Here is a 20,266-nt window from a genome sequence, read left to right as displayed (position 1 = left end):
AGCCAGTTCTGCCCCAGTGACAGTATTCATAGTCAAGATAATTTGAATCAGAGAGGTAACTGTGTTAGTGTGTATCTGCAACAATGAGAAGTCGTCTGGCACTTTATACATTAAGGCTGTGGCCACATTAGACCCTCCTTTTGGAGGGACATTGTAATCTGGCACGTTGGCAGATGCTAATGAGGCACTTCCATGAATATGCAGCACCTTATTAACATAATGGCAGTCACACGTGCTTCCAAAGTGCTGCATTCAAAGCTCACACTGCCTGTGTAGCCCAGAGCCTTTTGAAAGGACCGCCTGATTTCGAAAGCCCCTTCTTTCCAAAACCAAATGGGAAGAAGGGGCTTTCAAAATCAGGGGGTCATTTTGAAAGGCCCCTGACAACATGGGAAGCATGTGTTTTGAAAGTAGCACTTTCAAAGAGAGTGCAGCTGCCATTATATTAATGAGGCACTGCATATTCATGCCAGTGCCTCATTAGCATCTGCCCAAGTGCCACATGACCATAGCCTCCTCTGAAAGGAGGGGCTAGTGTGGCCACAGCCTAACAGATTTATTTGGGCATAAGCTTTGATGGGTAAAGACCCACTTCGTCAGATAATTTGAATTAATTTTGAGAGAAGGATTACAAAAGAAGAAATATCAAACAGTTCACTGTCATCAAAGTACACCACAACACCCCCTTCCTGTCTTCCATTAACTTGTAATTCTACCAAAAAGCACTAATCTTGGCGGGTGTCTTTTTTTCTTTCCCTTTCTCACCCCTTTCTTCTTCTCCCCTCCCTGCTTTATATTTACCTGATTGCTCATTTCTACTTCTGAAGTGGGTCTTACCCAAGAAAGCTAATAAATAAATGGTTAGTCTTTAAGGTGTTGCAGACTCAATGAGAAAGAAGCAATAGCACTCTCTATCAGTGTGGAGAATTTAGCACTCTGAGAAAAATACACCTTATCTTGCAAGACATAAAAGTGGCTTCATTTGCAGCATTGTTCCAAAATATTTGTCATCAAAAGCTTTGTCTGGGGTTTTCTTAGTTATTTCAAAAAACAAATATACATATTATGGAGTAGTAAGGAAGAGGCACAAAGCCATTATTCCACCTGCAATTTACTCCTGTTCCCCTCCTCCTCCTCCTCTGTTTCCAGCTGCAGAACCCATATACCAAAATAACTAAGATGATAGGGTCCAGAGCTAATTGTGTTGGCAGCTTTAGAGTTGCCTCTGGGTCTGTCACACTGTCAGGCAGCTCATGGGCTGTCTTGCCTCTCTTGTTCTCCTGAAATCCATTTCCTTTCCTTTCAGCATTAGTTTCCTGTTATTTGCCAATATTTTATCCATTCGAAAATAATATCCCATTCAAATCCAACAGGAGATGCATGTAGCAGGCCACTAAACAATCAGGGTGAATGGTTTGCCTGACCTCCTGTATGTTTTTAAAAGTAAATACCTCAGAAATACACTTCTCCAGCGTGAAGCTTTCTGTCCAGCGAATCCTCTTATTTCAATCAGAAGTAAAAAACTTGCTGACTTGACCGAGTAATCAACCCGTTCCATTTTCAGCAGAGATGTGAAACAAGCGTAAATAGTATAGGTGAATCTTAGTTCTCTCAGTCATTTCTTGAAGGTCTAGACTCATCTCTTATCTGGGGACAAACTACACAATTCAAATCTGGACCTAGATTTGAAGTAGCCCTTGGGGCTGCTCAGATCCAAATGGCTTGATTTGGCCCATTATAATTATGATCTAAATTGTAGGGCAATTAACAATATTTGGGTCTGAATCCTGCATTGGATTTCATTCCATGGGCCCCAAAGATCAGAGGTGTTTGGGTTCTCTTTCAGTCTCATCTTTATTGGTAACTGTATCATCCACTAAGCTCTTAACCTAACATAAATGCTGTTATGGTATTCTTACACACTGGCACCTCTCACTATGGGTCTGATCCTTCACAGCTGGACCGTGACTGGTCTGTACAAAGGTGTGTAGGGCTGGGAGGGGAGGAACAGGGAGGCATACACACCCCTAGGTCTGTCAGAGGCGGACTTCTTATGCCTCAGGGAATACAGGGATGCTTCTTGGCTGTAGAACAGGGAAAGGACAAGGTTTTGGGCTTGGCTTGCCTTCCCTTCCCCTCAGTCTAAAGAGTGGACAGTGTGCAGGAGAAGCAGTCTGTGCCATCCCTTATAGTATGGCAGAGCATGCACACCAGAAAGCTCAGAGGGATTGTGCCTCCCTGGGGATATGTGACAGAGGGGTGTGTGAGCATGTTAGTACCCTGCTTAGACTGCATCTTTCCTACTGTGCTGCAGTGACCTATCCCTGCTTCCTGCCTAACATACCTGTTTTTATTTTTAGGTATCTGTCTCTCCCCATTCACTGAATAGGAGCCTCAGCGCCGAACTCAAGCCTTGTGAATCTTTCCTAAAGTTTTCTAGGTGACTGTAGGTGACTGGAGAAGCTTCCCCTATTCTCCTGCCCCTTCTTTTCCAGCTGAGACCCTGCCTCTTCCAAATAAGGCCACACCCCACTCACTGTTCTTAGCCACCTCCCATGGTCCCACCCAGAGTTGTGAGGGCTGAGAGCTCAGTTAATGTCACTGAGGTGCAGAGGCTGACAGCTTTAAGTTAACAGGAACAAGCTCTCCTTTCAACTTAATTAATCCAACACCAATGAAAGGCAGTAGCTGTGTTAGTAGGAGAGGCACAATATATTGCTGTCCACTCCAGCACTTACATTAGTGTAACTGTGTCCCTCAGGGCGTGGCTGATTTACACCCTGAGTGACATAAACTTTGCTGGCATAAGTGGTATTGTAGACATAGCTTCAGCATCTCGGTGCTTAAGTCACTTTATGGAGCCAGGCCTAAGAGCCTGTTACATCATAAGTGTCGCAGGGCAGAGACTGTCTTTACATAGGCCTTGTATAACACCAAGCAACCTATAAGTGCTTAACAGTAACAAAGAAAGGATTTTAAATCTCTTCACAAATGCCAATACAAGCTTGCAACGCCCTATATGCATGCAGCACACAGGAGGCAGGCTTATAGCCAGTAATGATGCAATTAATGTAAAGTATCTTGGACAAGTAGTGCCAGATTTGGAATAGAATTGACAATTGTTTATTCCCAATCGGTTGTTCTAAATGCTACTCCCTTCCTGTAGTAAAGTTGAGAGTGGTCACATGCATTAACTGGTGAAGGGAATTTGGTTCATCAAATGGGAAGTTGTCTCCTGCTCTGAACAATGGCTTCGGCTCTGCTTTCACAGTATTTCAGATGGCTGAGCTAAAAATAGCGCACATGTCACATGTAAAGGGATTACATTCCATTCCAAGGTGGGAAATAACTGAAGAAGAGTTTCTGTAAACAAGGCCTTCCTATGAAGTGTTAGGATGATTGGCATGAAGAGCTCTTTCTGGATCACTAAACCCAAGCTCTCTTTCCTTCTCCCAGCTAGTAAAGCAAAACTGTGTGAAAGAAAGCCAGACACCAGGGAAAGCGATAAACTAACAAGTCCTGTCTGTATCAAAATCCTTCCAAATACCATCTTCCTAACGTTGTTCCATGAGGGATATGTTCACCTCACTTAGCTTTTCAAGGTAAAAGAATATGCATTCTCCTTCAGCCAAATAGCACTCTCATCTCTTTACAACTGATCTCTGTTTAAATCCATCTCTGTTCAAAATTTGCATGAGGATGGAATAAATTCTGGAGCTCTCACTAAGTATGTCAGATAACTTTATAACACTGTGCACTTATTTCAGCTGAATGAACTGTTTGTGGCAAATCATTTTCTATCCTAATTTAATCTAGGTTTCTGTTTGTACAATGTAAGGGGGTTGCAATTTTCTCAAAGGCCTTTCTTTAATTTTGTTTTTCTTTTGTATTTTTTGCCAGTTATTTTATTTGTGACTGGTTATATAAGTTGCACGATATTACTTCTGTCTCTGGGATGAAGGTATTATTGTAATAAAGAGGTGGGCATGAGGAACACTGGAGGAGTGGGGGTGTTGAATCTTCCAAGAAAAATACACAAAATTAGGAATTTTTGGACCACTTTATACCTTTCTTCTTTCTGGTCAATATAGGTCTTGCAATAAACATCCTTTCCAATAAAAATTAAGCTACTGTCAATTTTGTTGTCTGGGAGCAAAGATTATCTTGGTTTCTCTCAGCACATCCACATAAGGTGAAGAAGCTGCAGATGATTGCTGGCTGGCTAATTTTATTGGCTCAGTAACAGACAGAAAGCCGTGCTAGTCTATGTACTATCAAAACAAAAAAGCAGTAAAGTAGCACTTTAAAGACTACCAAAATAATTTATTAGATGAGCTTTCGTGGGACAGACCCACTTCTTCAGACCATAGCCATACCAGAACAGACCCAATATTTAAGGCATAGAGAACCAAAAATAGTAATCAAGGCTGACAAATCAGAAAAAAAATTATAAAGGTGAGCAAATCAGAGAGTAGAGGGGTGGGGGGGAAGAAAGGTGAGTCTAGAATTAGATTAAGCCAAGTATGCAAAAGAGCCCCTATAATGACCCAGAAAATTTGCTTCCCAGTTCAAACCACGTGTTAATGTGTTGAATTTGAATATAAAAGAGAGTTCAGCAGCCTCTCTTTCCAAAGTAGTGTGAAAATTCTTCTTCAGTAAGACACAAACTCTTAAGTCATTAACAGAATGGCCCACTCCATTAAAATGTCAGCTGACCGGTTTGTGGATCAAGAGTGTTTTTATGTCTGTTTTGTACCCATTAAGTCTTTGTCTAAGAAATATTGAGTCTGTTCTGGTATGGCTATGGTCTGAAGAAGTGGGTCTGTCCCACGAAAGCTCACCTAATAAATTATTTTGTTAGTCTATAAAGTGCTACTTCACTGCTTTTTTGTTTTTATTGGCTCAGTGCCACAGCTCTGAAAAGAGGATCACTACCACAAATATATCAAATCTGTCTTCCATTCTCTACAAAGAATTTCAAATTAAGTTCAAGGTACTAGTCCTTTTCTTCAAAGCACTTAATGGCCTGGACACAGGGTATCTAAAAGACCATCTAAAACTTCAGGGCTGGGTCTACATGGTGTGGCTTTCCTGGCTGATCCATGCTAATGAGCAGCCTCAAAATTGCAAATGGCTGCTCATTATCATGGTCCTGCAGCTTATTAGCATAGCCAGGCGAGAACTTGGTCTTGGCAGAGAGGGGTGCTGGCAGTAAAGAAGCCATGTGGACATGCCCTGCCATCAAAAACCCACTCTGTCACCAGACCCTTATGCCTGAATTTTTTATAGGCACACATATGTAGTCCAAACTGTGAAGGATGCTCTTGGATCTATTTATTTGGTGTTGTGTTTTTTGTATGGGGAGGGGAGTGTGAATTCTTTCCATTTGCTGTGTTAAATTGAGGCTCTGCTTATTACCTGCCTTTTCTAAAAATAAACCTTTTGTGTTCTGATGAAGTGGGTTGTATCACCAAAGCTCATGATCTGATAAATTTCTTAGCCTTGAAGGTGCCACAAGACTGCTTCTCCTCAGGCTCATTTTTTCCCTTCATCCTTCCAAACAAAATAGAGGAAAAAGTTTTTTGGGTGTTGTTTTAGTCTCTTGTACAGTCTCTCTCACATATTCTTACACACACCCTTTTGTTCTGCACTCATCAGTTTGTCATGGAAAAGATATGTGACTGTGTTTAAACAGGTGGGAAAGCCTTGTGGCTCACAGACACCTGAAAATGAGAATAAAGTTGGTGGCGGGGGGAGACGGGCCGGGGCGCAGATCTGTAATTCAAATTAGTAACTGCCATTTTTCCTGCCTTTAGGGGTGTTTGATCACCTGCAAAAAGGCAAAAGAGAAATGCACATATTTGGTCAAATCCCCAAGATTCAGCTACTTAGACAGCTCAGTTCAGGACAGTGTCACCCTCTCTGGAAGCATAAAGACAAGACAACTTCAGGCTGCCACAGAACCTGCTTGCAGATCACAGCTGCAGTCTCCTGTACTACAGATTCATTCAGAAATATTTAGGTCAAGAATTTTGGCACAGTTAAGGGAAAGTACCATTAACAATTCAAAAATAATGCATACAAATATTACTCTTGACATTTGGCGTATCATCTGGAAATGGGCAGGCATGTCTTTATAATGTTAAGGTGCAGCATGTCATTTCCAATACAGTATCAATTAACCAAATAATCTCTCAGAGCCCTGATCATAGATTTCATATGCTCTGGTTTTGTTCACTGCAAAGACAGTTTACAAAGGCTGCAGTGGTCTAATGTGAAGGCATGTCTACGTTACATGGAAGATTGACTTAGTTAGGGTCAATCTTCTGGAGTTTGATTTTGCATGCCTAGTAAAGAAGCGCAAAATCAAACTATCTGGGGGGTCTTTAGACAACCCCTGTACTCCTCAATATCATTAGGAGTAAGGGAGGTTGATGGGAGAGTCTCACACATCAACCTCCCTCTGTGAAGATTGCCAGGTAAGTTGATTGCAGATAAATCAATTCTAGCTACGCAACTGGCATAGCTAGAATTGCATATCTGCAATCAACTTACCTGCCTAGTGTAAACCAAGCCTTGCTTTCACGTTGCTCAGACAGAAAAGATACTGGCACACCATCTTATAGAGCTGGAAGGGCATTAGAAAAGGTTCAGAAAAGGGCAACTCAAATGATTAAGGGTTTGGAATGGGTCCCATATGAGGAGAGGCTAGAGAGACTGGGACTTTTCAGTCTAGAAAAGAGGAGACTGAGGGGCGATATGGTAGAAGTATATAAAATCATGAATGGTGTGGAGAAAGTGAATACAGAAAAGTTATTTACTTGTTCCCATAATATAAGAACTAGAGGACACCAAGGCTACGTCTACACGTGCAGCCAACATCGAAATAGCTTATTTCGATGTTGCGACATCGAAATAGGCTATTTCGATGAATAACGTCTACACGTCCTCCAGGGCCGGCAACGTCGATGTTCAACTTCGACGTTGCTCAGCCCAACATCGAAATAGGCGCAGCGAGGGAACATCTACACGTCAAAGTAGCACACATCGAAATAGGGATGCCAGGCACAGCCGCAGACAGGGTCACAAGGCGGACTCAACAGCAAGCCGCTCCCTTAAAGGGCCCCTCCCAGACACAGTTGCACTAAACAACACAAGATCCACAGAGCTGACAACTGGTTGCAGACCCTGTGCCTGCAGCATAGATCCCCAGCTGCCGCAGAAGCAGCCAGAAGCCCTGGGCTAAGGGCTGCTGCCCACGGTGACCATAGAGCCCCGCAGGGGCTGGAGAGAGAGCATCTCTCAACCCCCCAGCTGATGGCCACCATGGAGGACCCAGCAATTTCGACGTTGCGGGACGCGGATCGTCTACACGGTCCCTACTTCGACGTTGAACGTCGAAGTAGGGCGCTATTCCTATCTCCTCATGAGGTTAGCGACTTCGACGTCTCGCCGCCTAACGTCAAAGTTAACTTCGAAATAGCGCCCGACGCGTGTAGACGCGACGGGCGCTATTTTGAAGTTGGTGCCGCTACTTCGAAGTAGCGTGCACGTGTAGACACAGCTCAAATGAAATTAATGGGTAGCAGCTTCAAAACTAATAAAAGAAAGTTTTTCTTTACACAGCGCACAGTCAACCTGTGGAACTAGAGGACGCTGTGAAGGCCAGGACTCTAACAGAGTTTAAAAAAGAGCTCGATAAATATTTGGAGGTTAGGTCCATAGATGGCTATTAGCAAGGGGTAAGGTATGGTGCCTAGCCTTTTGTTGAAGGCGGGAGATGGATGGCAGGAGACAACTCACTTGATCATTGTCTTCGGTTCACCTCCTCTGGGGCACCTGGCATTGTCTACTGTCGGCAGACAGGATACTGGGCTAGATGGACCTTTGGTCTGACCCAGTATGGCCATTCTTATGTTCTTATGTTCTTAAGGGACTTTAGGAGGTCATTGAGTCCAGTCCCCTGCCCTCGTGGGCGAACCAAGCACCATCCTCTTTTAAAAAAAAAAAAAAAGTCTCTTTGCCCCAGAGCCTTAAGTGGTCCTCCTCAAAGATTGAGCTCACAACCCTGGGTTTAACAAACTAATGCTCAAGCCACTGAGCTACCCCTTAGGGAAAAGCTGGCCTAAAAAGAAAAAATGGCCCAGACACATATGGAGTTTTGGCATATGTGAAGGCATACATGAGATCTTTCTTGATTAAGACAATTACAAAGTATAGAGGAAATTGAACTAAGTTAATGAACTGTAAATGTAATGTATAACACTAACTGCAATATAAGATTTATTTATATTATTTGTAATGGTCATCATTAAAATGTTTGCCTTTACCCATAATTATCACATACAAACATCTGATACTCTATTGTTCGTAAATGAGGAAAAGCAAGAGAGCAGGTCTAAATGCAAAAAGCATCTGTAATAACTCAGGTGTAGGTAAAGATGACCTGCTAAATGGAAGCTACTAACAGCTATGCTGTCTCAGTTATGATGATTTAATCCCGCATTCCTCTCAAATCTAAAAGAGAAAAACAGGAAATACATGTTAAAGAAGCAAGTTTGTGCTATTGAATGTGCATGATCAGTCTTGCACCATTACTAAGAAGGAACTTGTATTTTCCTGAAACTTTTATTTGAAAAGGTTTGATCTTTCTATGTAGAACTAAATGGCTTGCCTTCCAAATCCACATGAAGTACAGTTGCAAGGGTTCATTTTAATCATAACTGCAAATAGTTACATTTTTTTCTTTAAATGTTAAGACACTGAATCTTTTACAGAAGGAAAGACATGCAACAGATGGCAGATTTCAGCTGGTTTTAAGTTGACAACAAATCTCAGTAAACCAGAAATTCTTGTAAGTACTTTGAACTTGATCCTAACAGGTATAGGGGCATAATTTTCTATGCATGTATGTGCAATGTGAAAGGTACTGAGTAGAGTCTACAGGGAAATGTGTACCACTAAAACCACTGAGAAAACTATACCTTTCCAGTGGACATGTCTCAGCTTTTTCCATGGTGCTTCCAATCCCTTAATCAGTTTCACAAAGACCTTGAAATACTAAGTCCTTGTGCAGGATGTATCAGAATGTACAATGTTGTGATCCAGTATCTCTCTTCACAGAGGATTTTTATGGATGCAAGTAATGCCGAGCACTAGGCACGGCTCTCTCTTGACTGGAATTAACTTGTCAAGTTGCCTGTGCATCTGCTTCCTTACTCACATACAAACAGGGTAAAACCAGGCCCAGAGAGGAAGGGTGATTGCATGTCCTTCCCTCTTTGATCTTATCCCTGTTACAAAGCAGGAGCAATTTGGTAGCCATGCAGTGGCACTCAGGTTCAGGATTCCTGCATACTGTCCTGATGATAATTTGTTACCTTCAACTTGTCTTGTGCAACCCTCTGCACTTAAACTATATAGAGTTAAGCCTTCCAAGAAAATAGCTTACATTTCTTTTGAGCATTACTAACATGGTTATTGGTGCATTAAGTTTTGTATAAAGTAGATATGAATATTTGAGCATCTCTTCAAATTGGTGATTTACATGTATATAACCCTGGCTACGTCTACACGTGCACCCAACTTCGAAATAGCTTATTTCGATGTTGCGACATCGAAATAGGCTATTTCGATGAATAACGTCTACACGTCCTCCAGGGCTGGCAACGTCGATGTTCAACTTCGACGTTGCTCAGCCCAACATCGAAATAGGCACAGCGAGGGAACGTCTACACGCCAAAGTAGCACACATCGAAATAAGGGAGCCAGGCACAGCTGCAGACAGGGTCACGGGGCGGACTCAACAGCAAGTCGCTCCCTTAAAGGGCCCCTCCCAGACACACTTTCATTAAACAGTGCAAGATACACAGAGCCAACAACTAGTTGCAGACCCTGTATATGCAGCACGGACCCCCAGCTGCAGCAGCAGCAGCCAGAAGCCCTGGGCTAAGGGCTGCTGCCCACGGTGACCACAGAGCCCCGCAAGGGCTGGAGAGAGAGTATCTCTCAACCCCCCAGCTGATGGCCGCCATGGAGGACCCCTCTATTTCGATGTTGCGGGACGCGGATCGTCTACACGTCCCTACTTCGATGTTGAACGTCGAAGTAGGGCGCTATTCCCATCCCCTCATGGGGTTAGCGACTTCGACGTCTCGCCGCCTAACGTCGATTTCAACTTCGAAATAGCGCCCAACACGTGTAGACGTGACGGGCGCTATTTCGAAGTTACTGCCGCTACTTCAAAGTAGCGTGCACGTGTAGACGCAGCTCCTGTGTCCTGCCTAAAGTTTTTTATTTCATTTTTCTTTTTTGCTGTTTTCAGGCTAAACAATGAGCTAGATAACCTTGTTCCTTTTTTTAAAGACATCTGGTAGAGACTATTGCATAATTTAGTCACATAACTCAAGTGACTTCATTATACAGCTGTCCTATCAAGACCTAACAGTTGCAAAGATCAGGTTTGCCTACCCAGGAGAACATTTTCCTCAAAAAGTCACTTCCTGTGCCTAGCACCACCACATTCATAAATTTCAAGAGTTTTTGTGGTGGTAGGGACAGAGAAGGAAGTTGGGGTTATTTGCAAATCAATTTATTCAGAAACATATAAATCCAGTTATTTTCAGGATAACTTTAACAAGGAAAACTTCAAGAGTGCTGGATCTACCCAATTAGAGACATTACAAAGCTTACACTTAAAACATTTCTCACTGAAAACAAAGTTTAGACATTGACCAGTAGAAGCCACTTCATTTCTATGAATGAGAAATTCCTTACTATGTTATTTATGAACTTGTGATATTGTACAGCTGCAGGGATGTTCAGCATTAAAGACCATATTCTCTGTGCAAACCTTATGTGTGTGTGTGTGTTTGATTCCCCACACTACACTTAAAAACAGGTTTCTATAAACTCAAGCATCTTTCTGGTAGACAGTCATTTATTTATTTAAAATGTATGTTTACTTAAAATTTCACTCCTTAGACTCATCATGACATTCATTTCATTTTAGCCTGGATCCTCAGGGATCTGATAGTCAATCTTACTCTGGCTACTCCAGTAAAAACACTGGAATGCAGGACACTCAGTCAGAAATAACAGACAGCCCAACTCATACACAAGTTCAGTTCTGTTTACATTGAGGAGATAGCTGAAAAGCAGATGGGTCTGGACAATGTCTGGGAGTGTAATGGGCAAGTTATTATCTAGCGCTCCATCTGAGGAGTTTTTATTTCTTCCAACGCTTTTGCCTTTCACACCAATTAGATAGGCAACAGTACAGCCCCATTCACAGTCTCTGGCTTTTCTTCCAATAACAGGTGCAAATAAAGGGCATGATGTTAATGAAATGGGGGAATAGGAGATTGGATGGTTGTGAGGATGTCCTTCTGGTTACAGGTATCTTTAACCTAATTCTGAACACAGAGAGCTAGATACTACCCTACCCATTACCTTCACAAACATCATCCAGACTCATCTGCTTGCTCCTAGGCTATCTACTCAGTGTAAACTGACCTGAACTTGTATATATGCCGGGTTGTCTAGTTTTGAAGTTGCATATGCAAAAGGCCCAAATTAAAAGTGCCTACTGCTAAAATGAACAGACAGGTGTGAGTGAAGGACAAATTTGTTCCCCTGATTTGAACTCAAGATGTACTGTTGTCCCATCTGTAGAACACCAGTTTATTAAATTAAGGTAGGCCTGAAAAGAGGAAGAAATGGATTTCTGAGTAGAATTTCCACTGTAGAGTCTAACCCCCACTGAGCCCAAACTCCTTCTATAGTATGGGCCACAAAAGGATACAGATTGAGCAGAGAAGCACTTCCTCTCTCAAACATGATCAGTAGATCATTTTTTCCTAGTCACTATCCTTAACAGCCCTGAAGGTACCGAGGGAATTGTTCACAAAGAAAAATGTGCTTATGTCATGTTTTCTAGCTGTCTGTTAGAGAGGAAGATGTTTTATTGTATATTTCAAACCTTTCAAAACTAAGCCCAAACCCATACACAAAACAATGAGTAATATGCCTCAATTTCTGACTCCGAGAAGAATGATATGAAAACCGTAGATACAATATGATGCTGAACAGCAGGAGTCCAGAAAAAATGATATCAGGAATAAATTAAAATTGACCTTAAAGGGATTCAGGCCCCTAGAAACAGAAATAATGCCACTCAAAGTGCCTAATTTAATACAAGCGATTCCGGGGTGTGTGGAAATTGTTATGTAGATGAAATGTTCGTCCATTTCTTTAGTAGTTTTGGACAGAAATATGCAAAATCAACAAACCTCCCATTATTATTTTTGTACCACTCGTTCCATTATCAAGCCCAAGAAAATATAAAGAATGAATTGACAAATACATCCTGTCTTCTTCATATGGAAGAACAATAAAATAGGAGTCACAGGTAACTCTGATTGCAAAGGAAAATGGAAAGACATCCTATTTATTTTGAATTGGAATAATGATAAGAGCAAAAGCTTGGAGGATGTAAAAGGTGATGTATGATATGTTTAAAGCCCTCACCCTGCAAACACAGACAGACTACTGTTCCTTCTGGTCCCCAGTACTCTATACATGCCAATGGGAATGCAGACGGAAGCCTATTTATTGTCCAGAAAAAAGTACAGAGCAAATAATTTGTGGAAAAACTAGGAAGGAATGATAAAATGAATAATATGATTGAGGGATATTTCAAAACTGAACAGTGCTCCCAATATACAGAGCACCTTTCTAAAGGGTAAATGGGCAGAAAAAAAAGATTAAAAGTATTAAACCTGGGCTAAATTCTTCCAATTAATTATAAGAAAAATACAAGTTACAAAACCAAAACCTATACATCGTCTTAGCCTTCTGGAATTATTTATAAAATCCTGAGGATTGGAGACAATTTAACTATAATAGGGAAACCATGGACAATATTGTGATAGCATCTGAGTTTCAATCGGCCATTCTGCTTAAAAATGTGAAAGCTCAATGAGGTTCAGTGTGAGGAAATTGTAAGATAATTACACCTCCAATTTAAAAAAAAATAAGTATATCAAAACCACACTGATTCCTGTAGATCAAAAGAGCAATAATGACAATGTGAGATTGGACAAGGAAAAGGGAATCATTCACCACTTCTCTCCAGATGATTGGGTAGATATTATCCTAACCTTTCATGAGGCATTGGTGATCTTACTATGCCCTGGCAGAGCACACAGCAAAATTCACCTTTCCATCAGTCTTAGGTATTAATAAATCACCTTTCATTTGTTATCACCGTGGTAAAATCAGGGATGTTGGAGTAGTACGAACTGTCTCCTGTATACATCCAAAACCATCTAGAAAGATGATACAGGAGTTATTTCAGAGATAACGTCACAAAATCCTGATGACGGTGGTGCCAGAGCAATGTCCAGTTTACTGAATTTAAACAGATCTTTTTATACCTCTTGACTGCAGCCAGTAAGTATATTTCACCAGTAAGGCTTTGCTGATGCAATTACATCTCTGTGTGTGTACACCTCAACGGCAAATGGGGTGGGGTGCCCCTCACTTCAGGATCAGGACCTAGGTTAAGAAATACTAATACCTATTTCAGAAATGTGGATGACAAAAATAAGAGAAGTGGAATAATTTTATTGCTTGTATTAAATTCAAAACTGAACTCTTCAGTGAAAGATTCCCCAATGGAATGAAATAAATCATGTTAAAAATAAATCATATATATAAAACTTCTATAAGAAAAGCATGTACATTTTCTATAGCCAAGCATTTATGCTTCATCAGCTCTTCTGTGATCTGTTATCTTGTGGCTGGCACCCTCCTCATTATACTACTTTTATAAGGGAATAACTTTTAGTGTCAATAGCTTTGTTTATGTTTAATAGAAATATATGTGATTAAATCCCAGTGGTCCATGAAATTACTGACAAGGTAACAAAGACTTGGAATCCACTATAAAACATATTAGTTTTACTGGATTAGTGATTTATTCTTCATTACTGTGGTTTCAGAAAATACTATCTTTACTTCTACTGCAACTTACCCAGGAAAGCAGTACATACCTTAAAGAGAACTTCCAAAGAAGAAGCTCTTTTCCATCTATCTGAGTCTTTTCCCTAGGGAACATAACGCTTCGGGAGGTGTTACTATTTCATGCTTGCAGCACTGCAAATAAGTATATAGAAATAATGGGTTGGCTGAGCATATTATGAAACGATTCCCCATATTATGGAATTCAGAGCAAATGAAAGTCAAGATAAAACATATTGATGATGGGGAGCTTGGGGAATTTGTATTAGTTTGGGTATATTAGCTTCCTAGTTCTTAATAGCTGGCTGTCAAATGTCAATCACCATGTTGTCTGGGATTATCTGATTACCCTGAACTCTTACTCCTATTGCTGAAAACTAAAATCATGGGACTGTTTTAGTTCAAGCCCAGAACTATTCTCCTGCATTCAGGAAGATTGTAATAATGAAAAAAAATGCTTTGTTTCCTTTATTACATATATATGCACACACAATGAAACAAAAAAGAAAAAAAGAAGCACTAAGTTTGCCTCTTTACTTATCCTGACAAAATTTGTGCATGCCCACTCATTAGAAGTTGCTGACCATTCTTGTGCAGTTTTTAATGCTAGCTGTATGAAAACACACATCAAATGAACCACACATTATTTTAGAAAATTAAATAGGAAACTTCTCAGGTTTTAGCAGGAAGACAAACTGAAGACAGTGCAGCCTAATGTAAATGAATAGACTGCTTCAATGAAAATGAATGAAGCAAACTCCCTCCCGGGGTTTATTACGCCTCTTGAGCTGTTGGTAGTAAAGTTAATTTTTAAATGCTTTGAGGTGATTAAGAACTCAGGCATCACTCTAAATGTAAATAAGCCCAGTTTCATTTCTTCACAGTTAACTCTTGATTGCAGCAGTCACCAGCTACTTAGCCTGCTGCTATATTTTGGGTTCATATTCTAATTCACAGTTAACCCTTTTCATACAAAGTAAAATTCTACCAAGCCCACTTTAAATGTTTCTGCAGTCCTGTCCCCAGGAGTGGGAGAATCCCTATTCTGCGCTGGAGAGGGGATGCTGGGATATGAAGAGGTGGGAGGCCCTGGCCAGTGGGGGATGGTTGTGTATTTTGGAATGTTAAGCTGTGGGGGGTCTGTGTGAGGCATTGCAGTTGTGGTGGGGCTGTGGGGAAGGGTGCAAGATAGTGGTGGAGATGGGAATGAGCTGCATGTGTTGGAGTGTTGAACAGTGGAAGGGTCTATGTGGGGTGCTGGGCAGTTTTGGTGGGATTGGGGGAGCCCTGGGTAGGGGGGTATTCAGGGCACTGCACATTTTCAGGGGGTGCTGTGCACAGAGGTGCCAAGGGATGCTGGGTGGGGAGGCTGTGTGATGTGGTATGGACCCTCTCGCACAGGGAAGGGGTACATTGGCAGCACAGACCTGGATGGGCCAGTGTGCACCTGGTGACTGCTGGTTTGTACAGAGTCCTCAGCATGAGCAGAGTGGCGTGATCCCTGCTATGCCAAACCTGATCGCCCCAGCCAGCAACTCGCACCAAAGGCTGAACTCCATGTGACATATTCCACTGTCCCCATAGGGACCCACAAATGTGTGTGGAGCTGACCCCAAAAAATGTTAATCCGGCCTTGGACATCCTCAGCCAAAACATGGCTCTCTTCAGTGGCTACTTTTTTCTGATTTGTCAACCTTGATTACTATTTTTGGTTCTCTATGTCTTAAATATTGAGTCTGTTCTGGTATGGCTATGGTCTGAAGAAGTGAGTCTGTGCCACCAAAGCTCATCTAATAAATTATTTTGTTAATCTTTAAAGTGCTACTTGACTGCTTTTTTGTTTTTATAGTATATAGACTAGCATGGCTTTCTCTCTGTTACTGCAAGAAGTAGAGACTTAAGCCTATTATCAAAGACAGTCTTGTCAAGTATCAATCTCTGCCATGCCAAAGGTTCACAAGAGATCACATCTTCTCACATGGAGAAGCATGATTTGGCATGTGACCCAAAGTCAGTACAAGCAGGAATAACTATAGTTCACACATTTACCTACAAGGACCAACTTATCAAGATAGCTTAGAATATTAGTTTTAGAAATGGCCTCCTAAGGGGCCCAACTTGTGCAGTCAATGTACAGGTCAGCACCAGCTATCAACCACTCAGCTGGAAAATACTGTGGTCTTGTGAGGCAAACTCCATTGACCTGACCCTGTCTGATTTACAGCTCTGCATGCAAAGTTTGTCCTTCCACCTCATTGTGTGACAAAAATGAGTTAAACTCAGTGATTTTTCTAATTTAAGTTTTGGATTCATTTGAATTCTGAGGTGATAGCAAGAGGCAAACACACATAGAATGGAAATGAAGGTTGTCAGAGACCCCTCCAAACCAGGAGCACCAGGTGTAACAGCTATCAGATATTCCTCTGTCTTTCACAGAAGGAGAGCAAAAGTATCCAACTGACCAAGACAAAACCGGAAATACTTTCAGGGAATAAAACAAGTTTCAGCTGCTACACAAGTTTCAAACAGGTGGTAATTTTCAAACTAATAACAATGTGATAAAACCATTATAAAATAAATTCCCCCAAAGTGAATTTGCTCTTCTGGCATTGCTGTTTAACCATTTTGACCCTAGCTGTGTAAAAAGGGAGAAATGTCCTAAACTCAGAAACCAGTAAGTCCTCCTGAAACATCTGGAAATCTTAGGTTGGTTCAGCACATGCTAGAATTCTCTTACTGGTCCCAGAAAATCATAAATGGTTAATATCTTTGCTAGAATAAACCCACTCTCCTCTCCATCTTGACATAAAGGCCTTTGCATGCCCTTAGCTCCATGGATTTTGCCCCCAGTTTCCATTCCCTCACTGAAAAAAAATAGTTTCTCCTTAAAGTTGCCTCCAGATTAAATATTCCATCATTGCTTTATCTCCCAAACATCTTACACACAAATGAACAGCTGGATCTCTAATGATTTCCTTCCCCCAGAGAAGGGATAGTACAATATTTGGTTTATGATAATATCTGGCTAATGAGTCTGTCTTCTGCCACGTTTAAACTCTTAGCATTTATGTAATTTAGTAAAAGGGAAAAAAATCCTGTTAGTTTGAAGCTTTTCAAACAAATTACAGCAAATATTACTCCCATCTCACTTCCTAAATATCACACTAGCAGCTGGAAAAAAATGTAGGGGTGAGAGGTTGATCTAGTCATTTATTAATGATAGAGAGGTTCAGGTTATATCTATTCAGTGGTTCCATACACTGAAGTAGGTTCCATCAATCCTGCAATCAAAAGTTCTCCAATTGTTCAGCTTTGCTGAGTTAAGATTCCCTGGCCAGCTGCCTGCTGACAGTCATTGAAAGACAGTAGCTGGGGATTTTGTACTCTTCATAAGGCACCTTGAGAAAAAGCATTGTAACTCCACAGGGAAGTTCAAGACATCTGTAACTAGCAACTAAAAGGGCACAGCAAAATCAGTGGGAAGTGTGTATTCACTCAGAGCTCTCATTTTTACAGTTGCATAAATATATGATTTATGAAGGTGGTTTCTGGTGCCACCTTCTGCAAACAATGGTTTGATTAAGCAATCCCTATCCATTCTCAGGTTATGCTACATGCTAGATATATTGTGCAAGAGATTTTGTAAAGGATATGGTTAATATAGCTTTGAAAGTTAGGCACAAAACATGCATGAAATTGTTGTGGTTGTGGGCATTCACCTGTGAATCATACAGTCATAGAATCATAGAATGCTAGGATGTGAAGGGACCTTGAGAGGTCATTGAGTCCAGCCCCCTGCCCTCATGGCAGGACCAAGTACTGTTTAGAACATCCCTGATAGGCACTTATCTAACCTGCTCTTAAATATCTCCAGAGATGGAGATTCCACAACCTCCCTAGGCAATTTATTCCAGTGTTTGAACACCAAGGCTACGTCTACACGTGCACGCTACATCGAAATAGCTTATTTCGATGTGACAACATCTATTTCGATGAATAACGTCTACACGTCCTCCAGGGCTGGCAACGTCGACGTTCAACTTCGACGTTGGGCAGCACCACATCGAAATAGGCGCTGCGAGGGAATGTCTGCACGCCAAAATAGCACACATTGAAATAAGGGTGCCAGGAACAGCTGCAGACAGGGTCACAGGGCGGACTCAACAGCAAGCTGCTCCCTTAAAGGGCCCCTCCCAGACACAGTTGCACTAAACAACACAAGATACACAGAGCCAACAACTGGTTGCAGACCCTGTGCATGCAGCATGGATCCCCAGCTGCCACAGCAGCAGCCAGAAGCCCTGGGCTAAGGGCTGCTGCCCACGGTGACCATAGAGCCCCGCAGGGGCTGGAGAGAGAGCGTCTCTCAACCCCCCATCTGATGGCCGCCATGTCGGACCCCGCTATTTCGATGTTGCGGGACGCGGATCGTCTACACGTGCCCTACTTCGACATTCAACTTCAAAGTAGGGCGCTATTCCCATCCCCTCATGGGGTTAGCAACTTCGATGTCTCGCTACCTAACGTCGATTTCAACTTCGAAATAGCGCCCAACACGTGTAGCTGTGACGGGCGCTATTTCGAAGTTGGCGCCGCTACTTCGAAGTAGCGTGCACGTGTAGACGCGGCCCCTGACAGTTAAGAACTTCTTCCTAATATCCAACCTAAACCTCCCTTGCTGCAGTTTAAGCCCATTGCTTCTTGTTCTATCCTCAGAGGCCAAGAAGAACAAGTTTTATCCCTCCTCCTTATGACACCCTTTTAGATACTTGAAAACCGCTATTATGTCCCCCCTTAATCTTTTTTTTTCCAAACTAAACGAGCCCAATTCTTTCAGCCTTTTTTCATAGGTCATGTTCTCTAGAACTTTGATCATTTCTGCTGCTCTTTTCTGGACCGTTTCCAATTTCTCCACATATTTCTTGAAATGTGGCACCCAGAACTGGACACAATACTCCAATTGAGGCCTAACCAACGTAGAATAGAGCGGAAGAATGTATTCTCGTGTCTTGTTCACAACACATCTGTTAATGAATCCCAGAATCATGTTTGCTTTTTTTGCAACAGCATCACACTGTTGACTCATATTTAACTTGTGGTCCACTATAACCCCTAGATCCCTTTCTGCCATACTCCTTCCTAGACAGTCACTTCCCATTCTGTTTGTGTGAAACTGATTGTTCCTCCCTAAGTGGAACACTTTGCATTTGTCTTTATTAAACTTCATCCTGTTTACCTCAGACCATTTCTCCAATTTGTCCAGATCATTCTGAATTTTGACCCTATCCTCCAAAGCAGTTGCAACCCCTCCTAGTCTGGAAGCATCTGCAAACTTAATAACCGTACTGTCTATGCCAATATCCAAATTGTTGATGAAGATATTGAACAGAACTGGTCCCAATACAGACCCCTGCAGAACCCCACGTGTTATACCTTTCCAGCAGGATTGAGAACCGTTAATAACTACTCTCTGACTATGGTTATCCAGCCAGCTTTGCACACACCTCATAGTAGGCCCATCTAAATTGTATTTGTCTAGTTTATTCATAAAATATCATGTGAGACCGTATCCAATGCCTTACTAAAATCTAGGTATACCACATCCACTGTTTCTCCCTTATCTACAAGGCTCATTGTCCTATCAAAGAAAGCTATCAGATTGGTTTGACATGATTTGTTCTTTGCAAATCCATGCTGGCTGTTCTCTATCAGCTTACCACCTTCCAAGTGTTTGCAGATGAGTTCCTTAATTACTTGTTCCCTTATCTTTCCTGGCGGAGAAGTTAAGCTGACTAGTCTGTAGTTTTCTGTGTTTTTCTTATTCCCATTTTATAGATGGGCACTATATTTTCCTTTTTCCCGTCTTCTGGAATTTATCCTGGGTCCCATGATTTTCCAAAGTTGATAGCTAATGGCTCAGATACCTCCTCTATCAGCTCCTTGTGTATTCTAGGATGCATTTCATCAGGCTCTGGTCACTTGCAGACATCTAACTTTCCTAAACGATTTTTAACTTGTTCTTTTTTTATTTTATCTTCTAAACCTACCCCTTTCCCACTAGCATTCCCTATGTTAAGCATTCCTTCTTCAGACTTCTCAGTGAAGACCAAAACGAAGTCATTAAGCATCTCTGCCATTTCTGCCAATGAGAGTTACCGGCTATTAATTCTTGCAATTGCTGCATTCACATACAAAGCCCAGTAACTGTCTATACAAACAAGAGGGATGCAAGTCAATCGGTCAG

Source organism: Carettochelys insculpta, chromosome 2, assembly GCF_033958435.1.
Source record: "Carettochelys insculpta isolate YL-2023 chromosome 2, ASM3395843v1, whole genome shotgun sequence".
Lineage (NCBI taxonomy): Eukaryota > Metazoa > Chordata > Testudines > Carettochelyidae > Carettochelys > Carettochelys insculpta.
The sequence above is the reverse complement of the archived record's forward strand: the minus strand, read 5'-3'. Positions refer to the sequence as shown.